Below are 20,310 nucleotides of genomic sequence, written 5' to 3' on the forward strand. Positions count from 1 at the left end.
TCTCTTCATCCATGATGAGACAATGAGGTTCCATCGGAATCTGGGTGTGCAGTTCCCGTGCCAGTGACATTCCCAGCGTATTTAGCCGTTCTTCACGATTCGGAGCTTTCCGCACTTTGTGCGTATACAGTCCCTCCCGGTCCTTTGCTCTCTGAACGAAAGATTTGGACAGATTCAACTTTTTGGTCCCATTACAGACCGAAGCATTGGGATTTCATAAAGAAGCCAAAGTGTACGGTATGTAAAATAATTTAAGACACCCTCGTTCTTTTCTATTTAATCCCATAACTACTACTAGACTGCCACACTTTATTACGATGACTAACATATTTAGTTTTTTATTTGTTGGCTTTGAAACGGTAAAACAAAATTTTTAAAAATATGCTCATCGCACACTACAGCAAAGCTTTCCTATGAACAAAAATATTGTAACGAAAAAGGGGTGTCTTATTTTTTTACATACTGTATATAAGAATTGTTGTATTCGCGCCATTCTCTGTTTTCATCTTCGTCGATGAAACTTTGATCATACCTATTAATTTTTGTAGTAGTACTGGATTAGTTTGATGATTTAAAAACCACAATAAGCGCGTCTTTTAAAGATGACTGCTAGTGTGTGTAATACTGGAAATCGTTACCACACATCTTAGCTGCAATAAGTCGAACTCTCATCAGTTCCCCATTTGATAATCAAAATCATGCTTTGTTTCTGGGTTTCAGTATTGCACTTGATGTATTCAATTAAGCGCTTTGCAGAGTGGTCTACCAAATCTACGACAATCGTTTTAGGCTACTTGAATGATTCTCTTATTTCATTTAACCCTAGAACGTTGCACCGGGGTACAAATGTACCCCACGCCTTCTTTGGAGCCGTGTGACGACGAGAATTTGGCATTTACTGAACTTGGACTCTAACCATAATTCAATTTAGAGTTCCTAGTAAGAGTAGGAAACGGGGGTATAGCCAGTTTGCTTATAGCAACTGCAGGTGTCAAAGTTGGCGTGGAAGCAGGTGTCAAAGTTGGCGTGGGGTACATTTGTACCCCAGTGTACGGTTGCCGTTAGTGTTTCGTCAGGTTTCGTGCTGTCAGTGGAAATGTGGCAATACCAGTTTAAATATTGGTTGTTTTACTACGTTGGTAACAATTAGTATTATAAAATCGTTTTTAATCATTTATTAAATTTAATTTAATTTGGAAGTAGAAAAAAAATCGTTCTGATTTTTGCTGATTTTTATTGTCGTATTTTTCATTTTTTATAGTTTTTCAAAACAATGGCTCGCAAATATAATTCGCGCACAGTAACTGATGTAACAGTAACGTGTTACCAATGAATTACTGGTCAGAAATATTTTTTTCATTTCAATTCCCACCCAATTTCGTGGTATTTTTCAATCCCGATTTTTAAACTATCACTCTTACAAATAATTGTAAAAATACTCCAAAAATATCAAAATTCAATTTTATACCGTTTCTAGACCATTCTTTCAACTTTTAGAATCATTTTTTTCAAATCGGTTGAAAATTCGTAAAGTTATAGTAATTTTTGTGAAAAAAGTCAAAATCGCGATTTTTTCACTTTGTTTTTTGTTCTAACCAATTTATGTATCATTGATTCAATAAATTCCGTACTTTCACTTAAACAACTGTTTTCGCAATTAAAAAATGAAGAAAATGACGTACCACACATTTGTTTAGTTTGCATTTTTACCTGCGAAAATTGCGATCAAAGCGTGGGGTACATTTATACCCCAGTGCAACGTTCTAGGGTGCAAAACTCAAGTGCAACGTTCTAGGTTTAAAACTATTAGAAACTATGTTGAATTATTTGTTGCGTTTGTATAACAGAAGGATATCAGAGTTTTTTTCTTAAACAATACTGTTATATGAAGATCAAATTTGTTTTTTGGTTTGAGATTAGTAGATTGCAGATCTTGATACTGCTACCTGCTGAAACCGTTTCTGCAAATGAACGAAATCGCTTGTAAATGTATGTAGATTTTGGGAAATCTTGGCAATAATTGTAAGAAAATTATAGGTCAAGTCATTGGTGATTGGTGGTCATTACCCTATCTGCAATATGAAAAACCGACAAATGCATGTGATCCTTGAAAAATCTTTACAATAATTCACAGAATCCGCGTAAAACAAATATTTTTTAATATGAGCGCTGTAGGATTTTTTTTTCGAGAGTTGTCCTACTGGAGCTGTAGAGCTAGGTTCTCGGAAGGGCTCCCCGTCAGAATCACATACTACAATTTGCAGACGAGACAGGCAATGTCGCCCAATAAAACACTGCATTAGGCCAATTGTAGCGGGCCGTGATGCTGAATGTGATATTCATTGTACGGTTCAGGTATGTGCGGGCGCAGCGACTCGCGATCGCGTGTATCATCGCGAAGGGCTCGAACATTTGTACGTTAACGTGCTCGATCGCGTGTGCGTTTGTATGTCGCGTGTGCTAGCGTGTATGTAACTTCGCGTGTATAAATTCTATTTCATAATCGTGTGCCTTTCGCACATTCGCGTGTGTTCCAGAATGATCGCGCGCGGGCCGTGAATCTAATACTTAATTTTTTTGTGTACGGTTCAGATTCCAGAAGAAAGTGGGTTCTTCCATATCATTAGAGTTCCCAATCATGTCGCCGTAGAACGAGTGGTCTAGTGGATATGAGCTTAATTTTTTTTTATTGGTCCAACTGAATGTATGGACCTAAATTGCTAGAATGAAGGCTAAAGATTTCCAAACGTGACCGATTCATGATCGCGCGCGTTTGCGGGTTCGCGTTTGAGACCGCGTTTGTAACTTCGTAAGCACTAAAACGTTTACACAATTGCCGGAGTGCATTCAAGTTTACGCGATCGCGGGCATAGGTGTACGTAGATGATCGCGAAGGGCTTAAGCGTTCGTATGTTGACGTGTTTGTCGCGTGTGCTCGCGTGTATGTGACTTCGCGTGCATAAATTCGATTTTGAAACCCTGGGGCCATTCATATATTCGCGGACCGTCATTCTGATCTTTAGTTTTCGGTGTACGGATCACATTCTGACAAGGAGAGAGTTACCCCATATCACTAGAGTTTCCGGTCATGTCGCCATGGAACGTTTTGTCTAGTGGATATGAGAGTTATTCTTAAATTTTATAATTTTTTTAATAATTAACAAGGACCTATATTGTTGGTACCGAGGATAGAGACTTCCGGACGATCCCGATTCATGATGGCGCGAGCGCGGGAGTTTGTAGGTTGACGCTTGAGATCGCGTTGGTAAGTTTATGAGTGCTGAGATTTTCACCTTATCACCGGGGTGTAATCATGTTTGCGAGTTCGTGGCCGTGCGCTAACGTGATTTTATAACGTGTGTTCTTGAATGGTCGCGCGAACCGTGAGTCTGATATTAAATTTTCGGTGCGCGGTTAGAATTCTGGCAGAGAGTGGGATCGTTTATATCGATAGGGTTCCCGGTCATGTCGCCATGAGACGTGTTGTCTAATAGGTATGAGCGTATTTTCTTAATTGGTCCAGCTGAAGGCATGGACCTAGGCTTCTAGGATCAAGGATAGACTTCCGGACGTGATTGATTCGTAATCGCGTGCGCGAGGGCATTTTTGTAGGTTCCCGCTTGAGACCGCGTTTGAGAATGTGTGTGTGTTAAGACGTTCATTTCCACCATCTTTGCTGACCCAGCTGAAGGCGGGTGTAGAATGGCAGTATAGGACTCGAAAAGAAGAAATAAAGGACAACATATGAGAGACGTAATAGATTAGATAGGTACAGGATATAGCTGAATTCATGATCATCACATGAAAGACATACATTAGTACTTCAAACTCTACCAATACGTGAATAGCCCACCACCACACATAGCACATCCTTTCTCAATTATCTATTTGCTACTGGTTGTTTGTCGGCTATGAGAGGGTAAATAGAGGAAAGGTATAGAACAGAAAAAAGGCTCATATCAGCCCTCCCGGCCTCCTCGATACACCGCTATCGAGGCGTATTGTAATCAACATCTTGAAGCGGATTTCTTATATTTTTTTTGAGGTCGCTAGCCGTGTATTGAAAAATGCCTAAAACTCTGTAAATAATATGTTAATACAAATATGCATGATGTTAAAATAAGACATGTGTAATATTCTACTTGCAGTTTGTTGTTCGTTCCTACTTATCTGATTCAATTGAGTATGAAAGTACATCTCAATTCTTCTAAAACCTGGCGACGTCTGATGGCAGCGAATAGTCATTGTTGACAGCAATGTTGCCCTTTTATGTTAAATTAACTCGGAGAAGTCATCAGAGGAATATGACGCATGAAACCGAAAATAAATAAAATAAAATGAAATAAAGCGTAGAGTTAGTACTGTTATTGAATATTAATTGAACCACACACATGTACCATGCAATTAAACTACTTGGAATCGTCTAAATGCCAGAAAATGTTATATATTTATCATTAACGACAATTGCATTCCGTTAGAAGTTTCTCATGCTATGCTGGACAGGAATGGATGATTGACGTGCGTCGGTAAATTAATCGTACCTTCATTTATCCAATCCGAATGAATCGAATCAAATGCACGAATTGAACACCAGTAAAAAGTGACCAACGAATCCCAAGAAGGATCATCCACTATTCCATCATATAAGCCAGTTCTGCATCCATTCCCTGGTCCATATATCACAAATACTCAGACGCCCACATACACAGATAGACACACGACTAGCACACAATTGTACACTAGTACCAAAAACTACAATTATTACAACACAACACAACTAATAGGGTTCTACTGTTATTTTTTTTTAATGCGCCTGTGCACGTTGCCGAGGTCGACCGATAAATCGACACACAATGACTTCCACTGCGAGCCGTGCTCACAAAGACTGCCGTTAAGCTGTTGAACAATGTCTGCAAACACAGCCCACAGAAAAAAGTCAATCCACGGCGACCCGCAAATCGGCCACGCCAGTGTGTACAGGCTCTTAGTTGACTGTTAGTTTGGGCTGGTGCAGAGTATGAAAAAACACAAAACATGAAAAAAGCCCATAAGCCCTCTCGGTCTCCTCGATGCACCACTATCGAGGCGTAATGCAATGACCATCTTAAAGCAGGTGTCTGATCAAATATGCTTGAAGATGTTTGCGATACCGTCAAACCCGTCAACCTAGGAGAGGGATTTTGGGAAATCTTGGCAATAATTGTAAGAAAATTATAGGTCAAGTCATTGGTGATTGGTAGTCATTACCATATCTGCAATATGAAATGCCGACAAATGAATGTGATCTTTGAAAAATCTTTACAATAATTCACAGAATCCGCGTAAAACAAATATTTTTTAATATGAGCGCTGTAGGATTATGCGCAAAAATGCTTTTTACTTAAATTTGATTTATTTGAGAAAGACAAAAAAGCGTTCTCCAATTTTTCAATATATTATTGACCAAAGTACAGCCTTTCAGATTCAATCAAAATTATCAAATTTCGTTTGTCCCCTTTTGAGATATCGACATTTGAAAAGGGCGTATTTTTAAGTGAAAATTATGTATAACTTTTGAACTAGACAAGAGAAAATTTTTCTTCTTTCAGCAAAAGTTGCCTCTAATCATGCTCTAAAAGCACACTGAAGAGTACATTTGTGAGAAAAATCACATTAAAAAACCTGTTTTAATCCACCTAGCGGTGCAATTGTGCCTTTCTCATGTCTCTAAACTATGGTACGGAGGTTTTTTATGTTCAACATAATTGTGGAAATGTCCATTACATTCTTAGTACACTTTGCACTTGTACACAATGGCATGCTAGCCACGAACTTGATGAGCTACGTGTCGACGGTGAAACACTTGAAACAAAAAAATATCATACTCCATTAGCCTAATCAGCATTAGATCAATATTATCTGCTTGCTAACTCATTTTGTCATGCGGGGGTGGGTATGTGAGGAGGGCGAAAGTCCCATGAACGAACGACTCCCCAGCTTAAATTGGTATGCTTTGTGATATAGTGGTGGTTTAAAGATGATGGGGTTGAAAGGGAGGGGTATGAGGGCTGGATGGGGTGGTGGTCTGAGGGGTGATTTAAGGAGATTTTTAAAGGAGGGGAGTGAACAGTAGAGGGGGTGTAACCCCTCTCCGTAAACCATCTCGACGTTTTACCTTGAACACATTTAGCATCAAAAATAAAAATTCTATATTTCATTTTTCCTATAGTTTATATGAGAAATTTCTGTTTGGCCGCACTCTGAAACCCGTAATTTCGGAACCAGAATTCCGGTCGATCCAAAATTCAATAGCAGCCGATGGGAAGGTTGCAGTTTTTATTTGAGGCTAAGTTTGGGAAAATCGGTCCAGCCATCTGAGAAAAATGAGTGACGTTATTTGACACATACGCACATACATACACACACACATACAGACTTTTTCCGATCTCGACGAACTGAGTCGAATGGGATATGACACTCGGCCCTCCGGTCCGGGATTAGGTTGACGTTTTTCAGAGTGATTGCACCTTTCAATATGAGAAAGGCAAAAACTGCTTTTTTGAGAGACACCCTGGAGTTATGATATGGAACTCACTATAAAATGAAAACGGTTTGAGATATAAAGTTAGCATCTTCAACAAAGTTGCTCAGAATTTATTGTTTTAGTATATTGAAGAAGAAAGTATCATTCTCTCTGAACTAGAAATTGAAATCATGTCTACAACTTTGACATTTCAAGGACCGTTTCAGCCAAAAGATGCAGTTTGTCACGCACAATAAATGTTCCTAAGACATCAAATTTCTAAACCTAAAGATGAGTGCGTGAACAATTGTTTCTCGCTAATTTCGCTTCCTGGACCACTGTGCATCGCTTTTCGGTTGACATTTTTTCCAATTTGCAAAAAAACTGACACCGATAAAAATGTAAACAATATTCTCTAAACTACTTCTACCCAAATTTGCAAGAGAAAATACCCAATACCTAATGTGGCACAAACTTCAATCCAACAATTCAATTTCCAAAGATATCTCCTCCCGCTTAATTTATAAAATATATTTAAAAATAGGCTTGATTTTTTCCCTAATTTTAATTATGATTCCTTGATAGTTTCACGTTATTCCAGGTCCAAATAAATTCCCTGATTAATCAGGCTTTTCCCTGAATAAGAAGGAATACGACCAATACGAACACCGTTACGAATACCGGTGAAAAAATTTCACTAATTGGCGTTTATAATAAATTCCACTTCTCCGTATTGCGACATGATTCTTTGGATGAAATCTGGTTCAGTGCGTGGTGTTAGGTCGTGTATACCTATACACAGGAAGATTCTGGTTCTATGGGGAATAAATTTTGTTCAACCCAAATTTGTGCATATATAGAACACATGTCTAACTTGAAACATGTTGGACAGACTGGATGTTTCACAATTCGTCAAAGGGGGGTGCTGCAATCGATACAAAAATTGTGTTTATTATAAGTTGGCTGTTGAGGATTTCAGTATGAGATTTAACGTCTGTCTGGTGCCAAGTCTGTGCCAGGTACCGATGAGACGAAGTCGAAATGCGAATTCATTGACTTTCCAGAGGATGTTTTTTGGCGAAACTCAACCCATTTGAGACGATTCATGCAAAAGCTTGAACCATTGAAATCTAACATTGGACAACAGGGGAGCCTAGACAGTAGCTAAGATATACTTTAACCACCTTGTGCGGTCGAACACGATCCTCACAAGGGTGCACTTTTGTTTGATTCTAGTTTACATCATCATCATCATCAGGCTTCGAACGCAATACACACTCACCTTCCCCTTCATATCCGCATTCGTAAAACGTGGTTAATTGAAACACGACGCAAAGTTCGAACTCCCCAACCGCAACCACAGGTTCGCAGTATTAAACATGCAGCTGGAAAATTCCTTACGGCCAATTGCTTATGTAATTACCGGTGGTGCACTCGATGTTTCAGCTAAAAAGTTAAGCAGTTTTTTTTGCATTTTTTTTTATTTTCTCCACCAACCACTGAACTACCTATACCGTATGTATATATCCAAATATTTTCACAACACATTCAATTAAAATTCGAATGTAAACATATCTGTTACAAAATCGCATTAATTAATTCACATTTTCTTCGAGCTAAATGGTCAATTTTAGCGAAAAACTAAACCACTTAAGCGCTTTGGTGCGAAACGCTTTCGTCACCCCTCACAAGATGTGTCGAAACAAAACAACCAAAACATAGCAACCTCGCAACGCACACACAGTTTTGTATCGGCCGAGGGTTCTTCTGCAAAATCAAAACAAACATCAATCAACGTAAGCAAACCGCACACTCTTAAAACATAAATCTCATCGAACGAATCACAACGACGACGACGGCTGGTAGACGATTGTCATAAACCGAATCCGATTGACAAAGAGACAGAAAAAATCTTCGCCACGCGTGGCCCACATCATCGGCGGTCTACACTGTTCGCGCGTTGTGTCAAGGGTAAACCGGTACCGGATGTTACTAGTCCATCCGTTTGAAGTGAACCCCTTTCAACAACAATGCACTCACCACCGCAGATGACCGACCGGTTCCGCTTTAGCCTTCGTTCCGAAGAATGCACCGACCGACCCGGACACGGTCCACTAGATCCGGTTCGAGTTCCTCACTCACAGTTCACGGACAACACGACAACCCACGGCCGGAATTTGTCTAGTTTAGAACTAACTTTTCGTAGCGGTGGTGCGAGCCAGCATATCAAAAACCGGTAAACCACATCCGAACGGTATGGAATCTCATTCACAACTGAACCGTCACTGCTATGCTACAGCGGCGGGCGGTGAGTGCTGCTAGCTGCGCCAAACGGAGCACAACAGCAGCAGCAGCAGACAGAGACAACGCGTACAACCTAACCTACCTACATATATAGGATAGGAACGTGCGAGTTTGAGTTTCGCTCCACCAGTCGGCAGACCAGCGCGGTGCACTTGATGTCAGCAGGAACCGGCTCTGCCGTGTGTGATGCATACTGTAGGAATTCTGATTTTTTGAATATATGTAGGTAGGTACGACAGAACGAACTGCCAGGGGAACAAAATGCCTGCGACAGTTCAACCACGAGAATGAACCGGTTTGATTTTGTGTCTCTTGTCGCTCCCGATGATGAAATCGTGATCGTGTTAAAGCCCGGCGTTGACTCTGTTCAACTGCCATGCCGCGCCACGACGGACGGCCGACCGGGTGGCCCCGCTTGAACGGGCATCGGCATAGCGCGCTGGGGAACGGAAACCGTTTGTTCCCATTTTGTGCAGGTATATGCGAGGTCCGGTGCCGGAGTTTTGAATTATGCTCGTTCGGTTTATGCCAAAGGGTAGAGGGTCTTATTTTTACCGGTTATTAAATATTAAACGCCTATCTCATTCTGCTGAAAAGTACAAAGTGCTCTAGCATACGAACCAAGTTGAATTCGAGTGAACCCTTTCTTAAGCATATTTTCCTTACCTTAGAGATCCGAAATATGCAAACATATACTTTTTTTTTTAATTTTGCGCTGTCTCTTAAGAGAAGAGTTATGATGCTATATCTAGGGACTAAAGAAGAATATTGTCAAGAGCTTCGGTTTCTTACGAACAAAGAAAAATATATGTCCCGATTTTGTCAATGTCCCCGTTTTATCAGCCTAAAATTCACCAAGGGGCTGATAAAATCGGGTCTTCACTGTAGTCGATATTTTGCGTAACAAGATGTCTCAGGCGGGCTTGACTTTAAAACTTAGAATTCGCCTGCTGGTGCCGCAAATAGAGAGCTGGTTGGACAAGAAAATGTTCATAGCCAATTACAAAATTACCCCTATTCAGCTCCAACATGTTTGAAATGTGGTACTGGTACAATCCCAAACTCGACATACAATAGATGAATTTATTTTTATATACAAGAAAAACTTGAAACACTTTGTTCAACATGATAACATAAAGGTTAAAATCCCCGAATATATGGAGGACGATGCATTCGAGGTAAGACTACACGATATGTCTCCGGGTACACTTGATAAAGGGCGAACACGAAATTATTGCGACACCGAAAATGTCATGCCAATTTTCTTATAATGTTTAAAATCAAACCAAAATTTTAGGGTAGTTTTATACATATATTTACTTCAAAAATCAAAAGAAAAGTTAATCGATGGAGCCTTGAGTGTAAAATTGAACGCATTTTCGCTTGATGCCCTCCATCAAAGTCTTTACAGTGTCATCCGGTACCAGTTTCTCAGTTTTTTTCCATTTTCTTAACATGTCCTTCTCGTCTTTGACTGTCTTCTTGCTCTTCCGAAGTTCCCGCTTCATCATTGCCCAGTACTGCTCCACCGGGCGCAGCTCCGGACAGTTTGGCGGATTCATGTCCTTTGGAACAAAATGGACAGGACACTTTTAGAATAGTGGCATGATGCCAAATCTGGCCCAAATTGCGGAGCTTCGTCGTGCTGCTGCAAGAACGACAAAAGGCGCTTCTCGAGGCACTCAGATTTGTAGATCTCGCCATTGACTGTGCCCTTTGTCACGAAAGGCTCACTCCTCAGTCCGCAAGAGCAGATGGCCTGCCAAATGAGATATTTGGAGGCGAACTTCGACATTTTCTTCTTCTTAAATTTGTCGTCCACATAGAACTTGCTCTTGCCGGTGAAAAACTCCAACCCCGGAATTTGCTTAACATCGGTTTTTATATACGCTTCGTCGTCCATCACACAGCAGCCATATTTTGTCAGCATCTTCTCGTAGAGCTTCCGTGCCCGAGTTTTAACCGTCGATTGTTGCCGCTCATCGCGGTTTGAGAAGTTCTGTACCTTGTATGTATGTAGTCCAGCTCTCTTCTTTGCATTCTGGACGTAGCTCTGCGACATGCCGATCTTTTTAGCCAAATCACGGCTTGAGACGTTGGGATTTGCTTTAATCATCCGCTTCAACTTTCCCTCCGTCTTTTTGTTCTCCGGTCCCGGTTTTCTTCCAGCTCCTTTGCCGTGGTCCAACGTCAACCGCTCCTGGAACCGCTTCAACACTCTGGAGACGGTTGAATGATGAATGTTCAACATTTTTCCCAACTGCCGGTGCGACAGGTCAGGAAATTCCAGGTGTTTGGAAAGAATTTGTTCTCTCGACTTGGTCCACCTCCATTTTCGTTGAATCGAAAAACACGCCTTCGAGTTTGGCAGCATGTAAACAATACACATCAATGAGAAAGTGTGCAAAATTTGGTTGATTTTTACCCAATGGTAAAAAAATTATGCCCTGTTGAATGTGTCGCAATAATTTCGTTATGCTATATTTCACTTTAAGGAGGAAAATTTGGTAAGAACCCAAAATTTCTCACTAGGGTGAAAACCGGCGTTAATCTATTCCGACAATAAGTTAGTGTCGGTTTCTGATGCGGCGAAGCCGAAACGCAACATAGTATGAAGTAAGGATTTGTGCCCTCCTGTACAAAGACTGGTTTTTACCAACAAAATTTTCACCCTGGTGAGAAATTTTGGGTTTTACCAAATTTTCCTCCTTAAGGTGAAATATAGCGTAGTGCTTTCGCATAGGCCTGCTAAGCCAAGACAAGTTTCGCCTTCACTGCGTCTCATCGGCATAAACAGAACTTCTGCTCGAACGGGACATCACGTTTGATCAGTCGTTCGATTGAAACACATAGTGTGTTTTAGTTTTAAGGGATTAGCGTCAAGCCGGCGCTAATCTATTCCGACAATAAGTTAGTGTCGGTTTCTGATGAGGCGAAGCTGAAACGCAACATAGTATGAAATAATTTCGTGTTCGCCCTTTAGCGCAATCTGCAGTTTTGTGTCACAATACGGTGGTCTCCGTTAAATAAGACTCTTGGATGAATTTCTTCTCTGGCAGTGCCAATGCTGTTGAGGTGGTAATAACGCAAATAAATCACTCTATTCATTCTTTCCTGGCCCCCTGAAGGCTTGGCAGCCCCCATGCACAGACCACACTGTGTACCTATAACAAACAAATTACCACGTGTCAGTTCCGTTAAGAACCTGTTCACTATGAAAAACTATTCGCTGAAAGGGAAAAAACATCAACTACAATTGGATGGTGTTAAATCAGTCTCAATATCTTCAAAAGTGAGAAAACTGGATTCCCGATTTTAAATATGTTATAATAAACATAAATTATGGCAAAAGCTAGTTTCGAATTATAGCGTACAGGATGCTGCGATCCAATTTTTAAACTAGTTTTCTCGAAATCAATTCAATAATACTCCGGAGCGGTGGTAAGCTATTTTCGTCCGCGTCCCTTATCACTTATTTCTATAAAGTGATTCATCAGCAGTGCTACCTTTGAACATGAGCCCCATCAGTTATGTAACTAATTTTTCCGATCTTATTTTAATGCAAATAATTAATTATATTTTGTATTGTACATATTATGTCGTATGTAATTTTAAATGTTCTTTGGTTTAATGGCATTGTAAGGGAACACGGATCCGCCGGTTGATGCCAATCGAGCTGACATTTTTTTGGACTGAGCAAACTAAGTTCTTTGTCTGTTTAGTGTTGCGCGTGGGTAATACGCATGGTCTTGTCTGAGTGAATAATGGCTTTTGAATTATGTGTGTAGGGTGAGATCTGACAATTCGCAAGAAGAATTTCAAACCAGTTACCAATTTTCGGCAGACATATCAGCACGATGAACAAATGTTTCTTCATGAGTACAAAAATATTGGAGCTTGATTATCGACGCAAACGGTGATAAGCTAGTCTCTTTGCGTACTTAAGCGTAAACAAACTCGCACATGTCATCGGTTGCATATCCGACATACAAAGTTACTCGCTTCAGGTATTTTGGTAGGAATTATTTTATACCGTTTAAAATGTGCCTTAGATAACATAATAACGTGCGTGAATAATTATAACATAAAAATTAATCGCACGTGGAGAAAGAAGCCAATACTTAATAGCCATTAATAATAATACCAAAATTCATACACGATAAATAACGCATGTATTATGAAACCTTTAATATTTTTTTTTCGAGAGTTGTCCTACCGGAGCTGTAGAGCTAGGTTCTCGGAAGGGCTCCCCATCAGAATCACACATTACAGTTGCAGACGAGATAGACTACGTCGCCCACTACAACAATGCTTAAGGCCAATTGCAGCGGGCCGTGATTCTGAATGTAATACTCATTGGACGGTTCAGATATGAGACTTCACAAACGCGTGTGTCATCGCGAAGGGCTCGGGTATTTGTACGTTGACGTGTTCGATCGCATGTTCGTTTGTATATCGCGTGTGCTAACGTGTATGTAACTTCGCGTGTATAAATTCTGTTTTATAACCGTGTGCCTTTCCCGTGTGTTCTTGGATTATCGCGCGCGGACCGTAAATCTAATACTTAATTTCTGATGAACGGCTCAGATGCTAGAAGAAAGCGAGATCTTCCATATCACTAGTGTTTCCGGTCATGTCGTCATGGAAGGTGTTGTCTAGTGGATAAAAGCTTTATGTTTTTATTGGTCCAACTGGATATAAGGACCTAAGTTGCTAGAACGGAGGGAACTGATTTCCGGACCTGACCGATGAATGATCGCGCGAACACGGACATTTGTAGGTTCGCTTTTGAGACCGCGTTTGAAACTTTTTTAAGTGCTAAACGTTCACCTCATTACCTGGGTGTTATGAAGTTTGCGCGATCGCAGGCGTAGGTATGCGTTGTTGATCGCGAGCGACTTAAGCATTCGTATGTTAAGGGGTTTGTCGCGTGCATGTGACTTCGCGTGTACAAAACTCGATTTTGCAATCGTGTGGCCATTCACATATTCGCGTGTGTTTGTGGATGGTCACGCGGACCGCCATTCTGATATTTAGTTTTCGGTGTATTCCATTCTGACAGAGAATGAGTTACCCCATATCATCGATCATGTCGCCATGAAACATGTTAGTCAGTAAGCTCTCATAACTTTTTTTAATTGTTCCAATTGAAGGCATGGACCTAATCTGCTAATACCACGGATAGAAACTTCCGGAAGTGACCGATTCATGATCGTGCGAGCGCGGGAGTTTTTGGGTTCACGCTTGATACCGTGTTTGAAAATTTATAAGACCTGAGAAATTCACCTTATCATCGGGATGTTATCATGTTTGTGAGATCGCGTGTATAGGTGCCGTGGATGGTCGCGAAGGGCTCGAGCATTTGTATCTTAACATGTTTATCACGTGTATGTGACTTCGCGTGTATAAATTCGTTTTTATAATCATGTGGCGTGTATCTTTGAATGATCGCGCGTGGGCCGTGAATCTGATGCTTAATTTTTAGTTTATGGTACGTAGAAGAGGTAACGTAGGTAACCTGTTGTCTAGTGAATATGAGCGTCATACTTTATTGATTTGTCCAACTGATGGCATGAGTCAAGGCTGCTAGGACTGAGGATAGATTTCCGGACGTGACAGTTTCATTATCGCTCGAGTGGTGGGATGATGCTTGAGACCGCGTTTGTAAGTTTAGAGGTGCTACAACGTTTACTTAACTACCAGGGTGTTTTAATGTTGGCGAAATCGCGGGCGTATGTATGTGTAGATGATTGCAATTGCATGGTCGCCTTTGTGACCAGGTTTGTGTTATCGCGAAGGCCACGAGCGTTTGTACCTATAAGAGTATAGATATAGTATAGTATAGATATAATAATAAAAGCAATAACAACCGAATAGAGAAAAAAGATGCACATATTGATTGGAAGTGTATATATTGGCCGATACTATTTTGGTATCCATGAGTAATGAAAAAGAAAACTAATAGAAGTGCAAAAGAAACCGATTAATGTAGTACAATAGAAAAACATATGTAACATGCAATCAAACTACTTAACCTCGTTTAAATGCAACAAATGTTGTTTATTTACCATTAACGACAATTACATTCTGTTTAGAGTTTTATCGTGCTATGCTAACCGGGATTGGATGATTCACATGCATCAGTAAATTAATTGTACCTTAATTTATCCACTCCGGCAAAAAAAGGTTTTGGGTTGGTTTCATCCAAAAATGTTAGAGCATCAACAAAGAACTTTCACTGAACAATTTCAAGGCTAACTTATTGTTGAATTAGAATGTAATGTGAATTTTATTACTACCTAAACTGTTTACATAAGGAGAAAAATAGGAGCACTGGTGGAAAATAGCACAAAAAATAATGAAAATAAAGTAAAGTTTCCGTTCTTGATTTAAATATAATAATATGGTCATCCCAAAACAAGTCATTGAATGAAAGAGCGATTGAATCGAGATCTCCATATATATGAACGAGGAGAAAATCGAGGTACAATTACACAATTTGGCACAGCATACTTGCAATGCTGCCTCTTAAAAAAATTAAGGTTGCATCTCGGAGAAGTAGAATTCGTCACGGAGGATACATGAAGAAAATATTGATCAGGTATCCTCAAGAGTGATTTGTGGTGAGAGGCGATTGAATTTGCCAAATCCTTCGTAATTGACCCTGGAATACAACATACAATACGGTACAACTACACAGATAACTGGCGTCTGGTATAAAGTGCTCAAACCGAAAGTTTTTTTGCTTTGATCCTTTGTGTAATGTTAAGATTTATTTATACATTCGTTGTACACCACACATACGAGCGTTCCAAGAGTAGACATCCATCCATTTCCACGTCGAAAAGTGCCGCGGCGAACACGATAACTCTTGATAATTTGGTCTGACGCAGGAAATTCAATAAGATTTGTATAGCTTAGACTTGTACTTACTTGGTGAACCAAAACAAAACAAAAAAGGAGTCTTGGAAAATGGCTTCATGTAAACCGAAAGATCTCATTTACAGTAAAATTCGTTCACCTTTCTTCAAAATAACAGGGAAAAAAATTCAGTTTTCTGTGGATCATCGACAGGCTACACCTACTACCTCTGTCCCATCCAAAAGGACCAAAGGAGTGACACTTACCTTCTAAGCCAAGTCACTCCCAACGATTTAACCCAACCCCCTCTAATTTGAAACGGTCGGTACGGTTGTCCTCGTGTCATCCGCATTCAAGTTTCAAAAAGATTCGTTGGTTAAATTGTTCATTAAATGAATAATTCAATTGCTGGATAATATTGAAACATCTTCAAACCCAACTGTGCACAGTAGGGTTGGCCGTTTTAATATTTGTGACATATTATAATATGCTTCGAATATTAATGTAGACAAGAAAACACTAAAGTATAACTGCGGTGTTCTCCAGAATGCTTTTCAATACTGGCTGTGTAAGGGTTAGAATAGAATAGAATAGATCATCGAAAGGCTACACCTATTGTGCTTTCTCATAAAAAAATCAAGTCAATTTGTTAATTAGTTTTCTAATTACCGAGTTGGAAAATTTCATAAAACGCAGTTTCGAGAAAAAAAACGCTATTAAAGTTGCCGATTGATTGAAATCTGCGTGTGTTACAGCAAATACGCGCGAGGAATGCATGGCTGTTTAAAACAAAAGAAGTTCAGCGTAGCCATCGAAATTGCGAAAGACTATTCTAGAGATTCAATGCTAACAATGAAGTGAATAAAAAAGAATCAATTTTTTACCCACTACACCAAACGCCCCCTTTAATACATGCCTGTTCTATTATCAGACAGCACATTACGGGAATCCACTGCCAATGAAGACTGCAAATGAAATAAAACACGCGGTCCACATCACCATCACTTGAATCACAAACTGGTGTGGTTGTTTTTCAGGTCATAATGACACACTGCGAAAGCTGCGTCCAGTGCCTCAAAATCTACAGCCAGTACCATTAACAAGGAAGCAACTGCCAAAGACGAACGTATCACACTTGAGGATCGTAGGTGCAAGAAACAAGGAAGAACATATGATCGCGAGAATCTAGGTAGCATTAGCGATGACGAACTAGACGAGATATTAATGACCCCCTAAAATTCAGTTGACGAGGAAACGAATATTTTTCCCAACGAAAACTGGCATCAGTACGTTACAGCAAATAACGCGCACGGTACCGACAGACAATTACTAATATTGTTTTTTACTTTGAAGTAGTTTCAATACTGGGGGCCCGTTTCAAAATTTCTGCTTCGTTCTACTACACTAAATAGCAATATTTTTGCATTATCTGATTAGAAGCATGGGCACGCGTTTTCTATTCAATTTCGCAAAATGTAATACTACTATAAATAAAGCAAAAAAGGGTTTTCAGAAAACCTTTCGATAACGACGAGGTAAATGCAAAATGTGCAAGCCTATTTCGTGCAGAGCCGTAAAAAGGGAGCATCTAAGCGATTCATCGCTTACGGGAATGTTACTTATCCAGGTCCCGCGTGTTCGTTTTGTATCAGCCGATGCTCAATTGCCAAACGAGCAACATGTTGACAGTGTTATCCAACGCATGCAATAAACGGAAGACACTATGGATTTTCGGCAACGTTGGCATATGTACACAACAAACTTGCACATATGCGACTCAATCAGATACGGGGAGTTTACAAATGAAGGTGCCACGTGTCGCTCGAATATTAAATGAACAACATCATGACTATATCATCCGGACGGTGCAATTGTTTGTGTACATTCAGGGTTTCGGGTTTCACACGACGGAGGGGGGGGGGAGCACACGCAAAGAAACGGGTGCAAGTTCTACACGGTTAACCTGTGTGCGAGGTGATGCCGCCACTGCCGAAAATCCGCAGCGTCTACCTCTACTATAGTGTTTCGGCAGTGGTGGCATTCACTCGTACACAGTTGGACTAAAAAGTTTGGGTGGAATTATCTAATCACCTAAAAAATAGAACGTCTTGGTCGAAATATAGAACGTTCACCCTACCGGTTACGTTCGTGCTCTTTCGCAGCCTCCTGTCTGATGTTACTGCGAGATTAAGTTAGAGACGGAGAGTAAGAGAGAACCCGCGCTGTTCTCAATTCCGAATCGGCGTGATGTTTTGCTTTTCTCACTTTGCGAATTGCGACCGCCACCGCTCGGTTAGGAAAGCGAAATAAGTGCATCGTTAGTAGCTACATCTAGAAGCGGATGTGCGGGAAACACGGGTACGGGGCTAAATCAAGCATAAAGCAAATATGGAAAAAGGGTAATGGTACTCACGAAAGACAAGACGCATAGTTGGTGTGAGAAAGTTGCCCCATGTTTGCTCTGGCTGAAAACGGAATGGTTCTTAAAAATGTAACTGGAAGCACTATGCTATAGTTCTCCTTAGTGGAGAACAATTTTGGTAAAAATTATGTTTTCTCCATTGAGGAGAAAATTGTTTAAACAAAGATTGTGCGTGAAGAGCACAAAACCTATAACTAAACTAGTTATAGAATTGGCGTTTCGACTTCGTCTCATCAGAATCCGGCACTAACTTAGTTCTCATCAGCTTAAAATAAGCTTCTTTCTTGCGAGACATCACAGTTGGCTAGGGGTTTGCTCAGGAACACAAAGTGTGTCTCCGTTTTTTTGGAGCTAGCGTCAATCTGAAGTTTGATTTTAGTGTTTCGAATTCATCTCTTCAGTAACTACCACCAACTGGATGTATAGCTAGACGATGTGTCTAAACTAGTACCAAAATTAGCACAATAATAATGTGCAAATTGGTTTAATACTTTGGGGGAATTAATGTTGTATAATGCCAGGCGTTTGGTTCTTCAATCAAAAGACGAGTATTCGTTTTCGCTTTTTCGTCAGCAAACCTACTTGCTTCCCGGGACATCACTCGATACAAGTCAGCTGCTTTAGGTGTTCACATATGTCGTGTGAACTGTTTGGATTTTTTGTGTGTCTGACTAGTGCTAATTTGGGGTACTAGCTTAGATACATCGCGTAACTATACACTCACTTGGAGCTAGTTACTGACGAGACGAATTCGAAACACAAAAAGCCAACAACTCTCTGTATCGCCAAAGAAACAATTTTTTGAACGATATTTTTATCATCGAATATAAGGAAAAGATTAACGTCAGACACAAAATCGTCCATAAAAGACATCTGCACAAACTACTATTTGCGACTTTGCTTAAGTATCGCCTCCCTGTCGATGATGACAACACAAATGAACCAACGAGAAATCAACCCATCGCAAACAACATGAATGGGAGGGTTCGCAGCTCTGCAAAAAAATAGAAACTTTTCTATAATGGCAAATCTTCCGGCTGATCAGATCATTTGACTCTGACCTATCTCTATGTAGGTCCCCCTCGAGTCTTCGCCCTCGGCGCTACAAACTCTACTATTACGAGCCTGTGCAGTGGACCGTAGACATCGGTGGCCGGTTTTTTTGTTCTCTCTATTTCTCTCTCGCTCTTCATTAGGTCGTCCACCATTAGGCAGCCATCCGTGAGAAGTGTAAGAATGCACCGAGCGTGTAAGAAGGGAAACAGGTAGTGCTGCTTTGAGCTGGATTGGTATGGAACAGAAGACCTACCTACTTGCATTCCTCTGTATAGTACACAAATTACACATACTTTGCGCGCCGCTATAGCGAGACAGCCTGCTAGGACCATTATTGCAGTAACGCGCCAGAGCGATCAGTGGCAGCATAGTTGGCTGTTGGTAGGTAGGTATGGGATGAGAACGATGGGCGCACTAAAGGGAATGTATTTTTGCACGTGTGCATTCCTACCTATATAGGGCTAGGAGCGATAGGCGAAGACTTGCAGTTTGAGAAGACACATGCCAACAAACCAGTGCTGAAGTCGTACCAGCGGAATGAATGAAAGTTTTTCGGGGGGTGCATTGGACAACCGGAAAGAGCAAATATAAACACCAAAGACCAACAGGTCTATAAAACATCAATCTTTCGAGAGGGATGCACAGTGGTCGGAGGCTGGACAAAATCTCAAAATTAACTTCTCATGTATTGAATGATACATATTAAAAATTTTATGTTCATTGGATAAGAACAAGATTTTTAAAAGTGGTTTCTGTCGGCATTTTTTGATTTTCATTTCCGGTACCACAATTCCTATGCTCACTTCAAAATTGGTCCGATTTTAGTACAACTAGTTTCCTTTTGTAGGTAAACGAAATAACTTGGTTTGTAATTATAATATATTCGCAAAGTTTGCTTGAAACTTTCTTTTTTCGAGAGTTGTCCTACTGGAAGGGCTCCCCGTCAGAATCACATACTACAATTTGCAGACGAGACAGGCGAATGGCGCCCACTAAAACACTGCTTTAGGCCAGCTGTAGTGGGCCGTGATTTTGAATATGATATTCATTGTAAGGTTCAGGAATGTGCGTGCGTAGGGGCTTTGCGATCGCGTGTATCATCGCGAAGGACTCGAGCATTTGTACGTTAACGTGTTCGACCGCGTGTGCGTTTGTATGTCGCGTA

The 20,310-nt window shown here is 40.5% G+C and overlaps 1 protein-coding gene across 8 annotated transcripts in view; it reads right to left on the reverse strand.

Moving 5' to 3' along the window:
* The window catches only part of LOC131690643 (protein phosphatase 1 regulatory subunit 16A), a 449,834-nt gene that overhangs the window by 412,631 nt on the left and 16,893 nt on the right, over nt 1-20,310 (reverse strand). For 3 of the 8 annotated variants that reach the window (XM_058976571.1, XM_058976570.1, XM_058976563.1), the window contains exons 1-2: nt 8,543-8,764; nt 7,785-8,269 (exon numbers count right to left, since the gene is read on the reverse strand). The exons of 1 other annotated variant lie outside the window; for it this stretch is intronic. The gene's annotated coding sequence lies outside the window, so the exon portion shown is untranslated. Of the gene's footprint in view, nt 1-7,784; nt 8,270-8,542; nt 8,770-20,310 lie in introns of those variants that run through there. 4 more of the 8 variants (XM_058976565.1, XM_058976566.1, XM_058976567.1 and 1 more) reach the window with 4 other exon arrangements.

Source organism: Topomyia yanbarensis, chromosome 3 (genome assembly GCF_030247195.1).
Source record: "Topomyia yanbarensis strain Yona2022 chromosome 3, ASM3024719v1, whole genome shotgun sequence".
NCBI lineage: Eukaryota > Metazoa > Arthropoda > Insecta > Diptera > Culicidae > Topomyia > Topomyia yanbarensis.